At 49.7% G+C, this 17,709-nt stretch overlaps 1 protein-coding gene across 1 annotated transcript in view; it reads right to left on the bottom strand.

Moving 5' to 3' along the window:
* The window catches only part of SCNN1B (sodium channel epithelial 1 subunit beta), a 55,589-nt gene extending 37,902 nt beyond the window's left edge, over positions 1-17,687 (bottom strand). The window contains exon 1 of the mRNA XM_031433057.2: positions 17,619-17,687. The gene's annotated coding sequence lies outside the window, so the exon portion shown is untranslated. The remainder of the gene's footprint in view (positions 1-17,618) is intronic.
* Positions 17,688-17,709: the final 22 nt, after the last annotated feature.

The raw sequence follows: 17,709 nt of genomic DNA, 5'->3' as shown, positions 1-17,709 counted from the left end.
GCCAGCAAGTGTACTTCCCGGCCTGGGCTTTTAAATTTTTTTTTCCTTTTTAAATTTTTTTCAGTGAGGATTAAAATGAGACAATGCATATAAAGCGCTTGGCATAGAGTTGAACAAATGTTGGCTGTTATTAGGAAAGAAAGGTGGAAGCATGTAGGTGGCCACTGAGTTCACAGACTTCCTTGCAAGGCTGCTTGGGAAAGGACAGGTGCTGGAAGGGGAGTTTCCCAGCTTGATAAAAGAATAATTCGCTTTTTGGACTGTACTTCCCGGAGGCTCAGCTGTCACCGTGTCCCATTCCCAGGAGAAAATTTCAATGGCTCCCGGTGTCTGCAGAATCCAGGCCTCAACCGTACGGCCCCAACCTACATGTCTCTTTCTCTTCCCCTCATTTCCCTTCAAAATGGGTTGGTGGTTAAGAACCTGGGTTCAAATCCCAGCTCTGTCACTTCCTCGCTGTGTGACTGCGTGCAACTGACCTGTCCTCTCTGCACCCTGGTTTTCCCATCTGTAAAACAAGGAAAAGTCCCGACTTCATTGGGCCAGTGTGAAGATTAGGCTGTGTATGTGAAGGACCTGGCACCGTGTCGGGTGCATAGAGAGGGAGCGGTGTCTGTGGGCAACTTCCCTTGGGCTTCTCTCCTATCATGTCCGGTGGCCCATTCCCTGGAGTCCATGGATGCTCTGGAAATTCCCCCCAGCTCGCTTTGACTCCTGCTGTTTCTCTCCTGCAGTGCCCTTCCCCCAGGCCCAGCTCCAGGGGACGTCATCTTCCAGAATGGGAGGTGTCTTCCCTCGTCCTTGGCCCCAGAGTATCTTCTGTGGACCAGCCGCTCCTGTTTGATTGGCTCCCATCTGCCTGGTCTCATGGCTACTTAATCCCTTTCTAATCTATCCTACTGGGTGAGGAGGGCCCTGGACAGATCACCGATGCTCAAGCTTGGAACTTTGCACCAGACAGTTGCTCAATAAATATGTCTGGACTTCAGAGCTGGGGGGCAAGGCTGACATTCAGTTGCCATGCCCTGGTATAGCTGCAAGAGTTCTTTATGGCTGGAAATCTTCCTAATTGGAAGATGCCTTTCACCCCAACATTCCAGCGATCACCGTTGCTTATGTGTGTAGGGGTGAACTGGCGGGGGAAAGCACCTGCCACTCTGAGCTGTGTTATGGGTTAAAGCACATGGCCCCCAAGTTCATGTGTTGAAGCTGTAACACTAGTGCCTCGGGATGTGACTGTATTTGGAGATAGGGTCTTTGAAGAGGTGATTCAAATAAAGCCCATGGGGTAGGCCTAACCCGATCTGAGTGGTGTCCTTGTAACAAGAGGGCATTTGGACACCCAAAGAGACACCGGGGTTGCGTGAACGCAGAGCAAAGGCCACATGAGGACACGGTGAGATGGCAGTTGTCTGCAAGGCAAGGAGAGAGAGTCCTGAGAAATCCGCTTTCCCGACACTTTGATCTGGGATTTTCAGCCTCCAAAACTGAGCGAAAATAAGTTTGTGTTGTTTAAGGTGCCCGGTCTGTGGTAGGTATTCTAGCTGCCCCAGTGGACTGACAACAGCTGGAGAGAGAGAAGGGACCCGCAGGCACGAGGGTGCATAGGGCTGATGAGAGAGGAGGCTGGAGGACTCCCTCCAGCACTGGGATGACGGAATCACTAAGTCCATCCCCCACCCACAAGGAGGAGTGATTCAGGCACAGGGGTGAATCTGTTCTTTTCCCCTCAGCCAAGGGATGCCATAACCTTCCATGGAAACACACTCCTGTGTCTAACCACCTGCCTTGCAAGCCCGTCCTCATTACAAGGCTAAAGGCAGTAAGTGGCACCTTAAAACTTTTTTTTCTTTTTTAACTTAGGCAGAGACAAAGAGCTAGTGTCCAGGCTTTTGGTAAAAAGACCTTGCAATTTTCCCACAACAGTCCAGCAATCAGTGGCTTCCTGTCATACTGAGAATAAAAGTCGAATTCCATACCAAGGCCTGGAGAGCCAGTGAGGCGCTTGCCACCTCCAGACTCACCTCCTACCCCTCTCCCCCTTCCTCCCTTCAGCTCTGCCAATGGGCCAAGATCATGCCACCTCAGGTCCTTTGCACCTGCTGTTCCCACTGAATGCCCCATCCCTGGCAGCTTCCCAGCCCTCCTGGCCAAGCACGGGGATCACTCAGTGAGCTCTTCAAACATACACACGCCAGGGCCTCTCTCACAGCAGCTCTGAGTCCCCAGGTCGAGGGATCTGTATATTTTAAGTCCTGCACAGTCTGATGCACAGACCATCTCCCTAGATCGTCAAAGAGTTGCTTCTTCTTTGACGCCTCAGCTCAAATGCCACCTCTGAGAGGGGCTAACCCTGACCCCTCATCCCCCGCAGAGCACTCTAGCCCACAGCCCCATTTATTCTCTCAGGAAAACCCCACACCGTCAGCAACTATCTCATCTCTTCATTTCCTGTGTGTTTGAATCTCCCTGTGGGTGTGCACTGGCCTCTCTCCCCAGCTCTACCCCAGAAGTAGAGCTTCTCTGTCCAACGCAGGAGCCACAAGCCACACGTGGCGACTCTTGAGCCCAGGAAACGCCATGGAGCTGAGATACGCTTTCCATGTAAAATGCTATCCGGGTTTCAAAGAAATCATACGAAAGAGACATGAAATATTAGTACTTTGCAAGATGAAAACAGCTCTGGAGATGGCATCATCTCATTCAGTTCTTGAGTCAGTCCTGTAAGGAACCACACCCCCACGGGACAGCCCAAGGTCACCCAGCCAGTGATGGGAGAGCTGCAGTCTGCAAAGGGCTGGCCTGGCCTCCCCAGTACACCTGTGCACCCCAGGACCAGGCCCTGAGTGCCATTCTGTCATGCACAACTCAAAGGCCCTCCCTGGGACAGACAGCGGGCAGGGGCTTCTGGCTGCTGGAGCCAGCAGCCAGTCCCTGCCCTCATGGTCCAGGAAGAGGATCAACCCGTTTGTAATCTCTTATCTCCTCCAGCGCACCCATCCGGATCCGGCTGTGGCTCTCTCAATTTCAAGGACTCTGGGGAGCCGGTCCTGGCCCGGGTGGTCATTCTTGTTCAAAGCAGTTGTGGTGGCTGGTGCTGGGCCCAGCCTGACCTGCCAGAGGGCCCCGCCCCTGTCCCCGAAGCTACAGCAGCTGTGGCCTCTCCCCTCCCCGCCCTGTGGCTTCAGGCCTGGAGCTGCTGGCCCTGGGCCCACCTAAGACCCCATCTTCAGGGTTCAAATCTGCTCAAGCAGGGCCCCCAGTGGTATTAGATAGAGACTTTTTGGAGGGGGCCTTTGTTGTAAGATGCACAGATCAGAACCCTTTGGAATGGGGCAGGTTTGCAGTGCACAGACAGAAAATTCTCCTGTCTCCAGGCTCCAATTATGTCTTTAAATCGTTGGTTTGAACTTGAGGAAACTGCTTGGGTCTGGTCAGAGATAGTGATTGAAGAAGCCGATAAAGACCTGATTTCCTCAGCGACAGTTGGATGTCAAGGAGTTTGACCTCAAAGGGAATAAAGATCCCACCACCTGGGGGACCGTGGAGCCCCCACCCCAGGTGCCAGCCAGTGGGCCAAACTGTGCACAGCCTAGAGCAATGGTTCTCAAAGTCTGGCCCCAGGCCAGCTGCTGGAGCATCACCCAGGAACATGTTACAGAGGCAGATCCTCAGGCCCCACCCCAGGACCTCCTGTATCAGAAACTCTGGGTTTGAACAAGCAATCTGGGTTTTCATAGACCCCTGCAGGACGTTCCAGGCCACACTGAAGTTTGAGAACCAAGGCCTGCAGTCTACAGCCTTCTTCAAGTACCAGCATCGTCTAGAAGCTTCTTAGAGATACAATATTCGGGCTCCACTTACTTACTGAATCAGAATCTGCACTTACCAAGATGCCAGCAACTTGTGTATATGTTAACATACAGGACACGCTGGCCTAGAGATCCTTGCAAGAGTCTCAAACTCAAATGCTTCTAGGCACCAAGCAGGTGATGTTAAAAAAAAAAAAAAAGTGAAGCCAGGTCAGATGCAGCTGATTCCTGCCACTTGGAAATGTTGACTCCAGGATGGCCAGATCTTCCAGTGTTTCAAGAGAATCTGGAAACCCAGAGTAAAAATTACTTCGGGTTTCGTACATAGCAGAGGAGCTCCCTCACTGCGATCTATTGAAAGTCAGCCCTTGACACAAGGATTTGTGAAAAAATTTTTTAAATAAAAATTTAAAAAATAGTGGAATCTAAAAAAACATAAATATAAAACAGAAACAGACTCATAGACATAGAATACAAACTTGTTGTTGCCGAGGGTGGGGGCGGGAAGGGATAGACTAGGAGTTCAAAATCTGTAGATACTGACAGGCATATGCAGAATAGATAAACAAGATTATACTGTATAGCACAGGGAAATATATACAAGATCTTGTGGTAGCTCACAGTGAAAAAAAATGTGACAATGAATATGTGTATGTTCATATATAACTGAAAAATTGTGCTCTACACTGGAATTTGACACAACATTGTAAAATGACTATAACTCAAAATAAAAAAAAATATATATATATACACACATATATACAAACATAAAAAAGTTTTTAAAATAAAGAAATAGAAAAATGACTGTGTGGTCACACGAAGTCGATCCTATGGGAACCAGCATACAGGCCCAAAGGCGCCGCATCTCTGGGCAAGCTTTCTGAGCTTGGGACAGCCCTCCCAGGCATGGCTAGAGGCACCCAGTGGGGACTCAAGAAGGGCTGGGAGAGAAGTTCCCAAATCTGGCTGCAGAATGGAATCACCTGCAGACCTTTAAAATACTGGTCCCTGGCTCCCGCCCCACTCCCCGACGGTCTGATTTACTTGGTCTGGCGTGTCCCCAGGTAATTCCAACGGGCAGCAGAGTCTGGGAACCACAGGCTGGCTGGAGCAGGGATCGGCAGACGTTCTCAGTAGAGGGCCAGACAGTGATAGTTCAGCCTTTTCGGGTCATAGGATCTCTGTCGCAGCTACTCAACGCCGCCACCATAGTGTGAAAGCAGCTAGTCATGCTTTATGACCAAGCATGCCTGTGTTTCAATAATACTGTAATTATAAGCACTGAATTTTGAACTTTGTGAAATTTGTACGTGTCACAGAACCTTCTTTTTCTCTTGAATTTTTTTTTCAACTACACCAAAACCATTCTTAGCTCATGGGTTGCACAAAAACAGGTGGTGGGTCGTAACTGGCCTTCGGGCCTTAGTTTGCTAACCCCTGGGTTGGAGGAATGAATTGAGGGCCTGGACTGCAGGCTCTCTCCTTCCCGGTATTTACCCACACAATCTCCACAATCTCTCCTACACAGTCTCCGAAAAGCAGCACTTGATTATGAAAAGGTTATGTTGACAAGGCCAATCAAGTATTGACTTGGTCTGGCTCTGGGCCAAAGACTTCAGATTAAGCCCTGAATCCTTCACCACCCTGGCAGGATTTCAGGGAGCTGCCTTCCAGTGGGCAACTCTGAACCCCACCTCCCTGGCTGGCGATGCTGTTGACCTTTAACGGGTACTGGCCATTTAACTGTGGGGTGCACAGTGTTCTTGGAGCTTTACCTGCATCCTCTCTTTCCTTCTCACTCCCCAAGTGAGGGAGGCCTCGAATATACCCATGTATATTATTATATACCCATTTTTTAGATGAGGAAACCAAGGCACAGAGAGGTCAGGTGATTTTCTTAAAGTCACAGAGTGAAAGGAGTAGAAGAGACCTGACTCCAGAGGATCCTCTCATAACCACTTTGCTATATTGCCTCTCAACAATCCATCACCATCACCAATCAATACAATGTCCAGACACAACCTTCTCCAGGACAGTCTTGGGTAGCAAACCTGGGCTCTCTGCATCCTGATTGGCATCCAGACACCACTCAACCTTCTCCACCTTGAGCTGCAGCCAGGTTTGAGGCACCCAAGATGGATTCTGTACCCACTCCGGGAAGAAGGAGGCTAGCAGAGCAGCCCCGTATGACTGTGCAGGTTGTGCACTGCACAACTCTAGGGGGCATTGTTCACGATGTATTCTGTGCGAATGACACCCCTGGGCTTGTTGAGCTGGAGGCTGGAGGCGAGATGCTCAGCGTTGCCTGGCATAGGATTGGCCATGGGTGCCCACCATTATTGCTGTTCAGAAACAATTTAACACAAAGGGAGGAGAGCCTAGAAGGCAATGCCACCATGGATGGTGGGGGTCTGGGCTCAGGAGCAGGGAGCAGCTGGCTCTTCCTGGGACCTTCTCCGCCCAGCTTGGAAAAGGATCCTGATCCTCGATCTCTCTCGGACTGGATGGACTGCAGCTCGAGCTTTGACCCCTCAACCCTGCTCCAGGTGAAAGCACTTCTCTCCCTCCACACCCTGCCTCCTTGGAAGGAAAGAAGGGCCCTTGAGTGTTCTCTCCAGTCCTGCCCTCAAGCTGCCCTGTGCTAGCCCTCCAGCACCTGTTCTCACGCTGGGCAACACCTGCCCCTTGCCATCCAGGGTTGCTAGGAACTCCCAGCCAAATGCCCCAACCTCCCCCCTGTAACTACTGCTGCCCTTGCCAGACTGTTTTCTGGTGTTTCGTTTTGCTGTTATGACTTGAGTCAGGCCCTGTACCAGCACTGTACATGTACCAGTTTGTGTGACCCTCATCACAACCCTATGAGGCGGGAATTATGATTATCCCCATTTTACAGATGAGGACTTGGAGGTTCAGAGAGGTTAGGCCACTTGCCCAAAGTCACGCAGACAGAAGGGATCAGAGCCAGGAATCAGATTTGCATCTTTCAGACTTTAGAGCCCAACTCATCTTTCTAGGGGATTAATGTGTCATGTCCTCTAGGTCTGTTTCCCTGTCTGCGGGTTGGGCCTTGAGTCTGGGGAGACATGTAGGTAACTATGATGTTGCTGCTGGTGGTGATGGTGAAGGAGATGATGGTAATGATGGGGATGATGGTGGTGATGATGATGATGATGGGGAGTGATGATGGTGGTGATGATGGTGGTGATGATGATGGGGAGTGATGACGATGGTGGTGATGACCATGATGTACCTACTGGACAGGGTTATTGTGCAGACTAAATGAGGCAACACAGGTGAAACATTGTTCATGTGCATCCTCTATGGTTAGCGCTCTATAGGTATTGAGTCAGGGGGGGTCCCTGTGCCCTAGACCTCCAGAGAGTGTACCACTGCTTTGCAGTTTATTAAACAAACACCCTCCTCTTCAAACACTGGGTCAAAGGCATGAATCAGAGACAAGAGAAGGAAAAAAGGGTGACATTTTCCTCTGTTGGCCGCTCTTGTTTCCTGCTAAGTCTCCATTTCCTGCCAACCTCTGAAATGCAGCTTGGCTTTTCTGGGCCATGGGCCCAGGCTTTGGAATCAAGTCCCTGGGAAGGAAGCCTGGCCTCGGTGGGCTTCCTAAGCCCCTGGGAGGGCAATCTCCCAGGCCTCCAGGAAGATTTGGAGGCTGAGAATCTGGTGCCCAATCAGGGACTGCTGCCCTAAGAATCACAGCCACCTGCAAGCTGGGCGCTGGCCTGCCCTCTGGGTCAGGGAGATTAGGATTTCCTCCACCTGCACAGTGACCCAGGGTCGTTCCTCGAGGAGGGAACAGTTGAAACCTTATACTTGGCTGCTGGTAAAGCAAGGGCTTCAAGAGCCATTGTCACAGAGTAAAAATTTCCATTCCTCCTTCACACTCACCTCTCAGATGACATTTGGAAGCTGAGGAGAGGCGGGGGTGGGGGCAGTGAGCTCTGTGGTCAGACTGCTTGAGGTTGAATCCTAGCCCCACCATTTGCTAGCTCCGTGTGACCTTGGGTAAGTTACTTAACCTCTCTGAGCCTGTTTTCTTATCTGCAAAATGCAGACAGTTACATCACCTGTTTCACTGGACTGCTGGAAATATACAGTGAGATTGTGCAGCAAGAAAGCTTGGTTGCTCCAAGCATCAAGTGAGGCAAAGTGTCTGTACTTTTACGGTAGCTGAACGAATTCCATGAAATAACGTATGTGCCCGGCATGCAGTGTACACTGAAAAATGCTGCCTATTTTGTAATTACTACTGTAGAGGAGAAAGCCAAATGGACCCCATCAACATTTATCTGACAAACGACATCTTGTGTTGGGAGAAACTGAAGTCGGTTCATCACTGTGCACAAGGCAAGCAAAACGACATGGTTCCCAGACGGGCCACACCTCCTGGAGTGAGTGAGAGGCTTTTTGGAGCTGTCTGACGGCAGGGAGGGGTTGCAGGGTGGGTTTTTAGTCAACTAGATCCTAAGATCCAACAGGAACACAGCCCCACCTAACTTAGGCCCAGCCATTGGTGGGCCACTGGGGGAGCTCAGGAGGGGGAGTGAGGATGCAGAGGGGGTCAAGGGGTGAGGTGGGGGCGGGCCAAGGAGTCTCCTGGGGGCTGGGAGACATGGCTTGTTCACCGCTGTATCTCCAGTGCCTAGCCCACTGCTGGCACTCATCCATCCACCTATCCATCCATCTACCCATCTGTCATTCATTCACTCAACCAATATTCACTGAGCGTCTAAGGGGAGCTGGGGCTGCAGCAGTGACGCAGTGAACAGAACAGACAAAATCTGACCCTCTAGAAGTTTAAAGCCCGCAGGAAACACTCCCCAAATATTCCCCAAAGCTGGGAAATGTGTCTGACCACCGCTTCTCCCGCCTTGCTCCTCCAGGTTCTGCCATCTGGGGTCGGGGCAGATCTGCCCAATGGGTGGGTCGTCCCATGACCAGGCTGCCACCCACTGTCAGCTGGTGGCAGGAGGGTCAGGGAGGGGTGAGGACCAGACGGCTCCTGCTCCAACAGCCAGCAAGTTGCAACCAACCAGTCCACCCTCCTCCTCTTGACTGTCACCCCTCCCTCGACACACACACCCAGACTGATTCCGATCTTTCAACTTTCCCTGAATTCTACAGGTGTTTCAGTGTGTTCAGCCCAGGACTCTCCTCCCACTGCCCCACCCTCATCCCTTCTTGAAGCAGCATATCTGGAGTAAATCAGAGCAGTCAGAAGGGTGGGTGGGGCTGGTGAATGGGAGAGGGGTGTCGATTACCTGCCGGCCACAGGGCTCAGGGGCTTGCTCACTTAACGCTCCTGCAGGAGGTACCATTGTCCCCTAATCCACAGGCCAGGGCTGGGGCTTAGAGGTTAACCTAAGCGCAAGGTCACAAAGAGCTGAGCTCCAGCGCCAGCCTGTCTGACCCCCAAACTCTTAACCGTTCATAAACGGAGTGTCCAAAGAAGAGAATTAAGGAGTCTAGCAGGTGTTAACACTTAAACCTTGGCAGTAACACTCTGAGGAGAGCAATGGTCTCTCCAAGCAGCCTGCAGGAACCCAGGACTCCCCAGACCCAGTAACTGGCCCCTCCTTCCATTGGGAAGGAACTGACATGTGCCCAGCACACGTCTAAGCGTTTTACATCCCCCTCGGTCTCTAAAACAGTCCTTCTAAGGTCCACAGCCTCAGACCCCGCGGGTTCTTTGTGGTCTCTCTCACACCAACCAAAGCCTCTGTCCAACTCCCCACTGCGGAACCAACCACTGACAAAGGACAAAGATGATCCCTCCTGGGGTTGGGGGGTGGGTCCTTTCAACCAGGAAAATCAACAAACTCCACACACAGACCCAGGTGAGAGTGGAATTTCAGGAATTAGCTTGTTCTGGGAGGTTGCAATCCAGCTCCTGCTTAATAGAGCCGGTTCAGTGCCCCTCCTGACGGAGGATGTGCCAGGCTCCTCAGGTCTTAGCCTTCCTTCCTGACCTCGGCTTGGGAGTGAGCTCCCCGACACAACAGGAGGAAGCAAGGCTGCCTGGGTTGTCCCAGAGGTCTGCAAGGAAAGGGCCGTGTTTGTCATAGGGCCCCCGACTCCCTAGTCCTCTGATTCTCCAGACTCTCCCTGGCAGGGAGGCACTGGGGAGGAGAAAGCTAAGGCTGAATCTGGGTTCTGTTGTTATCACTGTGGGGCCCCCTGGGAAAATCCCTGAACCCCTTGGAGCCTCTTACTGCCCCACCCCTCATCACCTGTGCTCCCCTTATCTTATCTTATCTTGGCCTCCCCAACCCATCCCAAGGAACTTCTCCAGATTCAGCTCAGCCCCATGACTGTATCTTCGCTAGGACTCCATTTCCTCAGTGCAAAAAATAAATCCCTTTTTTCAAAACAAAAGTGCTAAGACTTTCGGGCTTCTTTCAAGTTTATTTATCTTCTTAACATTTACTTAGGACTTACTGTGGGGCAGGGTCTGCTCTAAGCACTTGGCACCTTTAATCTTCATGACATCCCTAATTAGGTGAGAATTATTATCACCTCCAGTTTACAGATGAGAAAACCGAAGCACAGAGAGGGTAAGTAACTTGCTCAAGGTCACACAGCTAATCAGTGGCAGAGCCAGGATTCGGATCTCTTGTAGGTTAGGAGGCCACAGGTTAAGAATTGCTGCATCTTTGGTAGATTCCCACAAGCCAAGATGATTTTGTCTGACTCTACATTCTGGAATTTTACATTACGGAAATGGATTAAAAAAATTTTTTTTTGCAAGTACAAAGTCGATATAAAAATATAGACGGTGCTGGCATAAACTCTCTCTATATAAACTCCCTCCACCTGAATCTGCTGGTCTTAATATTTGGTCCAATGGCCTTTCTATTCTAAACCTGACTTCCTACAATGGTTCCAGAGATGCAGAGCAAGCACTTTGTATGGATAAAGTCATTCAGTCCCTGCAGGATTCCTGTGCACCAGGTGCTCTCTGACAGCCCCACTTTGCAGGTGAGAAAACTGAGGCTCAAAGAAGTACACACACTTGATCAAGTTCACAACAGCTAAGGAATGGTGGCATCAAGGACCAGAACTCAAGCCAACTGATATCAAAGCCCCTACTGGTTTTTTTTTTTTTTTTTTTTTTTGAGTCATCTCTAAATTTTTTCACAGTGGCAAAAGATACAACATAAAATTTACCATTTTAACCATTTTTAGGCGTACCCTTCAGTGACATTAAGTACTTTCACATTGTACAACCGTCACCGCTATCCATCTTCAGAAGTTTTTCATCATCCCAAACAGAATGCAACTCTGTACCCATTAAACACTAACTCCCCATTCACCCTCCCCCTCAGCCCCTGGTAACCTCTATTCCACTGTCTCTCTGAATTTGCCTTTCCTAGGTTCCACATAAGTGGAATCATACAATATTTGTTCTTTTGTGATAAAGGCCCTACTTAAAATAATTAATTCTTTTTTTATTGAAAGCAAATTATATAATTTGGGCAGTATTCAAAGGGGGAATTAACCTTATCTCCAGTGTCATGCTTGTTTTAAATAAGGAGAAAGAAGATACATGTGGCTAGATTTTCTAAGAAAACTATAACAATGTACGAGGGAAGAAACATCTCAAGAATACCAACTTGGATGAAAAGAAAAGTAAGTCTCCTTTTCACCTATCAGTTTCTCTCCCCAAAGTCAACCAGTATCACCGGCTTCCAGGGTGTCCTCCAGATTTTAATCTGCATGTGCAAATATATACATATATGGACACATGGAGTCCCTTTTAAAAACACACGCACAGGTGGTATAGAATATTATACACTGTTCCATACCTTGCATTTTTCTTTTAATTATACAACTGGGAGATGGTTTCACACTTACTCTAGAGGAGCCACTGCTTTGTTTTGAACGGCTGCATCATATTCTCTTGTGTGGCTGTCTCGACACGTACAGGACTCAGTTCCCTTCTGATGGATGTTTAGATAGTTTCCAAATCATTTACTCCCACACAACGCTGACTATCTTTGTTCTAACATGATGTGCCCAGTGGTAGGAAATCCACTGGATAAATTCCTAGAGGGGGAGCAGCAGAGACATAAGGTATGGGCATCTTATTAGGGCATCTTACTATTTATTTAATGGAGGTGCTGGAGATTGAACCCAGGACCTCGTGCACGCTACGCATGCGCTGTACCGCTGAGCTATACCTACCCCCTCCTTTTGTACAGGCATCTTAAATATTGAGTTTTCTTAACTCCCCCTGAGGCTGTCCGGATTCGAGCTCCCATCACTGGAGTTGAGAGTCCTGGTTCCTCCACCAGCCTCAGTGTTACCCAGAGATCTGGCAGGTAGAAAACAGAATCAGTGTGGTTTTGTTGTGCATTTCTGTTTCCAAACAGATAAAAAAAGAGGTGAGCATCTTTTTACGTGTTTGAATTTCAATTTGTATTCCTTTTTATGTAAATAGCTGAATTATGCCCTTTGCTTTTTTTTTCTTTTTTTTCTTTTTTCTTTTTTGGATCAGGTAGTTGGTCTTTAATTCACAACAGCTCTCTTTGTCATAAAAATGGCAAATACGTTTACTTATTTGACATGCCTGGGCTTACAGAGTTTTGTTTGTTTTGGTCACGCAGAAAATATTAATTTTTAGGTAGACAGACTTAGAATCTTTTTTTTCAGTTTTTGTTTGTTTGTTTGTTTGTGGGGGTGGGTAATTAGATTTATTTATTTATTTTAAATGGAGATACTGGGGATTGAACCCAAGACCTCGTACATGCTAAGCACACACTCTACCACTGAGTTATACCTTTCCCCAGACTTAGCAACTATTACCATTTTTTTTAATTAAAAAAATTATTTTTATTATATTTTTAACAGAGGGACTTGGGGTTGAACCCAGGACCCATGCTAAGTATGCTCTCTACCACCGAGCTATATCCAGCCCCCCGCCCAGCAACTCTTATCTTTGAAGCAAGGCCCATGATTCCACTCAGGAGCTTCCACTGTTCCACTGCCCCATTCCTAGTCAGTGCTTTGAAGAAGACGCACGGAGTGGGGCCTGCTTCTCAATTGGAGGTCCTCTGCAAAATATGACTGTCCCCAAGCTGGGCTTAACTCCTTATCACTTCACCTGGGGCCTCCTTAATGTTCCTCACTGCGGAGTTTGGGATCATTTTTCTACTGCTCACGTGTTCTCAAAGCCTGTCCACAAGGGCCCCCAGGCACACAGTCCCAAATCATAGGCTTTTATCAGGAGGTGGGGACACGTCCTCGTCGCCTGGGGCACCCTTACTAGGAAACAGCTCCTTTGAAAGACAAATCTTGCACCAGGTCATTAAGGTGGGCCCACTGGAGGCAGTGAACCTAGGAAGGAGAGCCAGTTCTAAAGAATAAAAGCCCCACTAGGCCCCCTGGGCAACTTTCCTATTGGTAAAGAAGCGGTTCTTTCCAGCCTCCTGTGCGGAGGGGAACGTACGTTTGTTTTAGGACATCTCCTCCAGCTTTGGCCTTTGGGAGGACAGAATTCTCACCATGCACCCACTCTTCTAGTGGGAGATAGACTCAAGTGGCCAGAGAGGATTTCATTTGACATCTTCCTCTAGGCCAGTGATTCTGACCTGGGGGGCTTGTTAAATTCCAGTTTGCTGGGCCCACCCCCTGATTCAGTAGGTCTGGGTAGGGTCTGAGAATCTGTATTTTGAAAAAGGCTCTGGGTGATGCTGATTCAGGGACCACACCTTGAGACCCACTGGCCCAGGACAGTCACTCCCTGGGGACCCCCATCTCAGGCTGGGCAGTGGTGTGAGTTAGGGTGAGAGGCCTGGAGGAACACAGGTCTCATTCAATCAAAACAACAGCAACTGCTCCGTGCCGGGTACTGTGCGGAGGGCCGTGTGTGCACTCTCACCTGGTCCTCACGCCAAGCCCATGCAGTAGGTTCTTCTAATACTATCTCCACTTTACAGCAAGAAAACTGAGGCTCAGAGAGGGTGCACAGGCTTCAGAATCAGACAGATCTGGGGGTCTGATTCCAGTTCTGCCATTGACATACTGTGTGAGCTTTTGAGCAAGTGGCTTACCCTTCCTGAGTGTCTAACTCATCAGTAAGTGGGGGACCAAAAACCTGATTCCCATGGCATTATGAGGATGACAAGGGTGGTGATTATAAGAGCATCTGTACACAGTAGATACACAAGAAATGGGGGGAGGGTATAGCTCAGTGGTAGAGTGTGTGCTCAGCATGCACGAAATCCTGGATTCCATATACCAGTACCTCCATTAAAAACTAAACAAATAAACCCAATTACCATCCCCTCAAAAAAAAGAGAAATACATTCATCCCCTTTCCTGCCACAAGTCCCATCATGATCTCAAGGTCCTTTTCTGGCTCCCCAGTCCTCCTGCCTCTCCCCACACTCTGCGACACTTTACCTGAAGTCACATTTGACCACTGTTTCATCTGGTCATGCCCCCCCAGGCCTTTGGAAAGGCTGTTTCCTCTGTGTTGACATGTCTTTCTTACTCTATTGCTCCAGAGAAACTCCTATTCATCCTTCAAAACCCACCTTAGAAGTCCCCTCCTTTTTGTCACTTTCCTTGCAATGTTGCCCTCTTCTTGCCCTCGAGCAGAAAAAACATCCAGGATTGCAGCATCTTCTCTAAAGAAGGTGCTCAAAGTGTTACTTTCCTTCCTTCTTTCCTCCTTCACTTGTGTTTCCGCAGCATTTTATATGGAGTACAATTTGGAATATAAATTGCAGTTACCAGGACCCGGCAGCTTATACACCATCAGCAACAGCATCATCAACACTTTGTATAGTCCATATACCAGGCACTGCTGTGAGAGGTTTAGGTTTGTTGATTCATTTAACGCCTGAAATAACCCTTTGAAGCAAGTGCTACTTATTATCCCCATTTTCCATACAAGGAAACCCAAACACAAAAACGTTAAATCATTTGCTTTAGACCACACAGCTAATCCGTGCCAGAGCTGGGTGGCAGAAGCTTGCGTGGAGTCTGTGTCATTAACTTTTATATTACGCTGCTCTTTAGGAGTGAGGGCTGGGCCAGGTGGGGACTGTGTCATCCCAGGGGGCCTGCCCCATCCCAGAGGGCAGCTGAATGATGAGGCCAGAGTTGTCAGCTTTTCTGATCCTCTTTTCTCCAGAGGACCCAGAAATAATGAAGTTTTACGTGACATCGCCCACTTTTTAAAATCTTGGGAGAAAGCTAAAATTTAAAAAAGGAGCATGGGTGATAAACAAGTTTCCACTGTATAGCACAGGGAACTGTATTTACTATTTTGTAGCAACCTATAACAAAAAAGGAATATGAAAACAAATATATGTATGTACATGTATGACTGAAACATCACGCTATACACCAGAAAATGACACATAGTAAACTGACTATACTTCAATAAAATAAAATAAAATAAAATAAAATAAAATAAAATGGAGCGAGGGCCTTACAAAAGCTGCACACAGGTCCACTTTGTGACTTCTGCTGTCTCCTGTGTCTCAAAGCTGGGGATCTCAGCTCAGTTCATTTCTGCATCTTAGCTCAGGGCCAGGTGCACAGTAGGTCCTTTGTAGGTGCCATGATACTTCTGGACCCCACTGTGAGCTGAGCTTGGCTCTCACAAGCAGAAATCTCATCCTCAGTCCCACACAGCACTGGGAGTCCCTGACCTGCCCCTGGGATGTGAACGAGGTCCCAAATGGTGGTCCTGAGCGTCACCCCCAGCCTGAGGCCATCTCTGGGTCTCCTCTGTCCGAGACAAGACCCCCCTGCTTTCTGAGTGCTGACAATGATCTAAGCATTTGGTTTCATCATCCCACTGACCCACTCAACACTTTTGGGAGGTTGCCACTGTCATCATCCCCATGTTACTGATGTGAAACTGTGGCTCAGCCGGAGGAAGGGAATTATTGCCCAAGCTGGGAAGAGGTAGAGCTGGGACTGTAACGCAAGCGGCTCTGATTCCAACTTTTCCCCAACTGGCTGTCATCAGGCCTTCCACCAAACTTTGGATGCTCCTGGCCCACGTTCTAGAGCAAGCACCCTCTCACGGCAAAGCCTGGTCCTGGAAAGTTTGTGGTACACAAATGGGACCCTGGACACTTCAGTGTGTTAGGCATGGTTCCTAACTCCTTCTGTGTCCTATTGGAGGGTGGAGACAGCATTGAGGGTATCTAGAGGGAGCCTCTGGACACGGCCCCTTGTGGGAGTTCTCCCCACTGGGGCCTGGACAGGCAGAGCTTGTGGCCTGGCTCAATCCCAGGACTTTAGGCTCAGCAGAGACTGCAGATAAAGGGATGTAGTGTTCGTCCTTGTTCACAGATACACAGGATAGAAGCGTGCATATGTGCACCCGAGCATGCGTGGGCACCTTGTGCCCATGCATGCATGATGGAGAATGGAGGGGGGACCTGGTCCCCCAAATTCAGATTCTGTGAAGTTAGTTTGGGACAAAGTGCAAAGAAATCTTTCTTAACCCAGAGATGTCAGTTTACAGAAGAGGCTGAAATAAAAAACAGTTCCCTAATTTTTATGACCTAAATGCCCATCAGTAGGCAAACCCATGGTGGAAAACTGTGCAGCAGCTAAAATAAATAACCTAGATTTATATGCAGCAACACAAATAACTTTTCAGGAAATAATAACTGGAGGGGGTGGGGGGGGCAAGTTGCAGAATGATGTGGATGGATTATACCATTTCTATTAAACATCCACCCACAACATGACTATGCAGCTTACATACTTTCTGTGGGTACACGTGTATATGACTACATGGGTGTAGGTAAGGTCTAGAAGGAACACCCCAAATTATGAAGGCGGTTACCTTTGCAGAGTAGGAAGGGCAGAGGGTGGAAGGATATAGACAGATGAGAATGGATCTGTGTATTCCTCCTAGAATCAGACTGTTCAGTGGGTAGGTAGGTTGGGTCACTGGTGGCTGTCATGTGGGGCCACAGGGATGCTCAGGCCTGAGCAGTGTTCACACAGGCTCCTCATCGACTCTCTGGGGCTCGGCTGTCAGGGACAAACGCTGGCCTGGGCTGTTCTGCCCTTACTCTCTGGTAGAGGTGGGCTGGGGGAGATGTCGGCTGCTTTCCTCCCTAAACTCCTCCGTGCCTGTTTCTCCCTCCACGTTAGAGTGCAAGATCTGGCTCCCCGCTGCACACTTTCTGTTCGCAACTCCCGCCCCCAGCCCCTGCTCCAGCCCACCCAAGTGATAAGTCTCCGACATACGCTCCTTGGGGGGACAGAGAGCAGGACCTTCGGGTGTGGCCTTCTCCCCAGCACCGCCCCAAGGTGGACACTCAGTGAAAACACCCCCCTGCTCCCCAGAGGCTGGCTGGCGGAGGAGTCTAAGAGGTGGGCTCTGGGGTCAGATTCCCTGGGTTCAAATCTGGACTCAGCAACTTGTCCCTGGGACCTAGGGAAGCTTCTCCAGCTTCTGACTCAGTTTTCCTCTCTGTAGAAGGGGGACACCAACCAAGGAGACCCTAATTTCAGCGAAGCGTTGTGCGTCCCGGTGCATGTCTGGTAGCCCGCGCTCTCGGATGTCGCTGTTGTCACCCTCCCAAACGATATCGCACCCGGCCCTCTCTGCGAACAGACGCGCAGCGCACTCGCCTGAGCCCTCGGCTCGCATTCGGGGGCTTCCCCGCCCCCACACGGTGGTCCCCCTGCGCGCGAAGCCCGGTCCCCTCAGAGCCGCCAGCGCCACCGCCGAGCGCCCTCCGGTGGGAACCTGCGGCGGGGCGGGCGCCTGGGTGGCTCTGCGCTCGCCCGGCGTCGCTGTCATACCTGCTTCCCGCGGCGGCTCGGGATGTGCGCGGCTGGCGGCGGCTGCAGCGCTGCGGAGGTCGCGGCGGCGGCGGCGGCGGCGGCCAGGCGG

The sequence above is a fragment of the Camelus dromedarius genome, chromosome 24 (genome assembly GCF_036321535.1).
Source record: "Camelus dromedarius isolate mCamDro1 chromosome 24, mCamDro1.pat, whole genome shotgun sequence".
Taxonomy (NCBI): Eukaryota; Metazoa; Chordata; class Mammalia; order Artiodactyla; family Camelidae; genus Camelus; species Camelus dromedarius.
The sequence above is the reverse complement of the archived record's forward strand: the minus strand, read 5'-3'. Positions and strand labels throughout refer to the sequence as shown.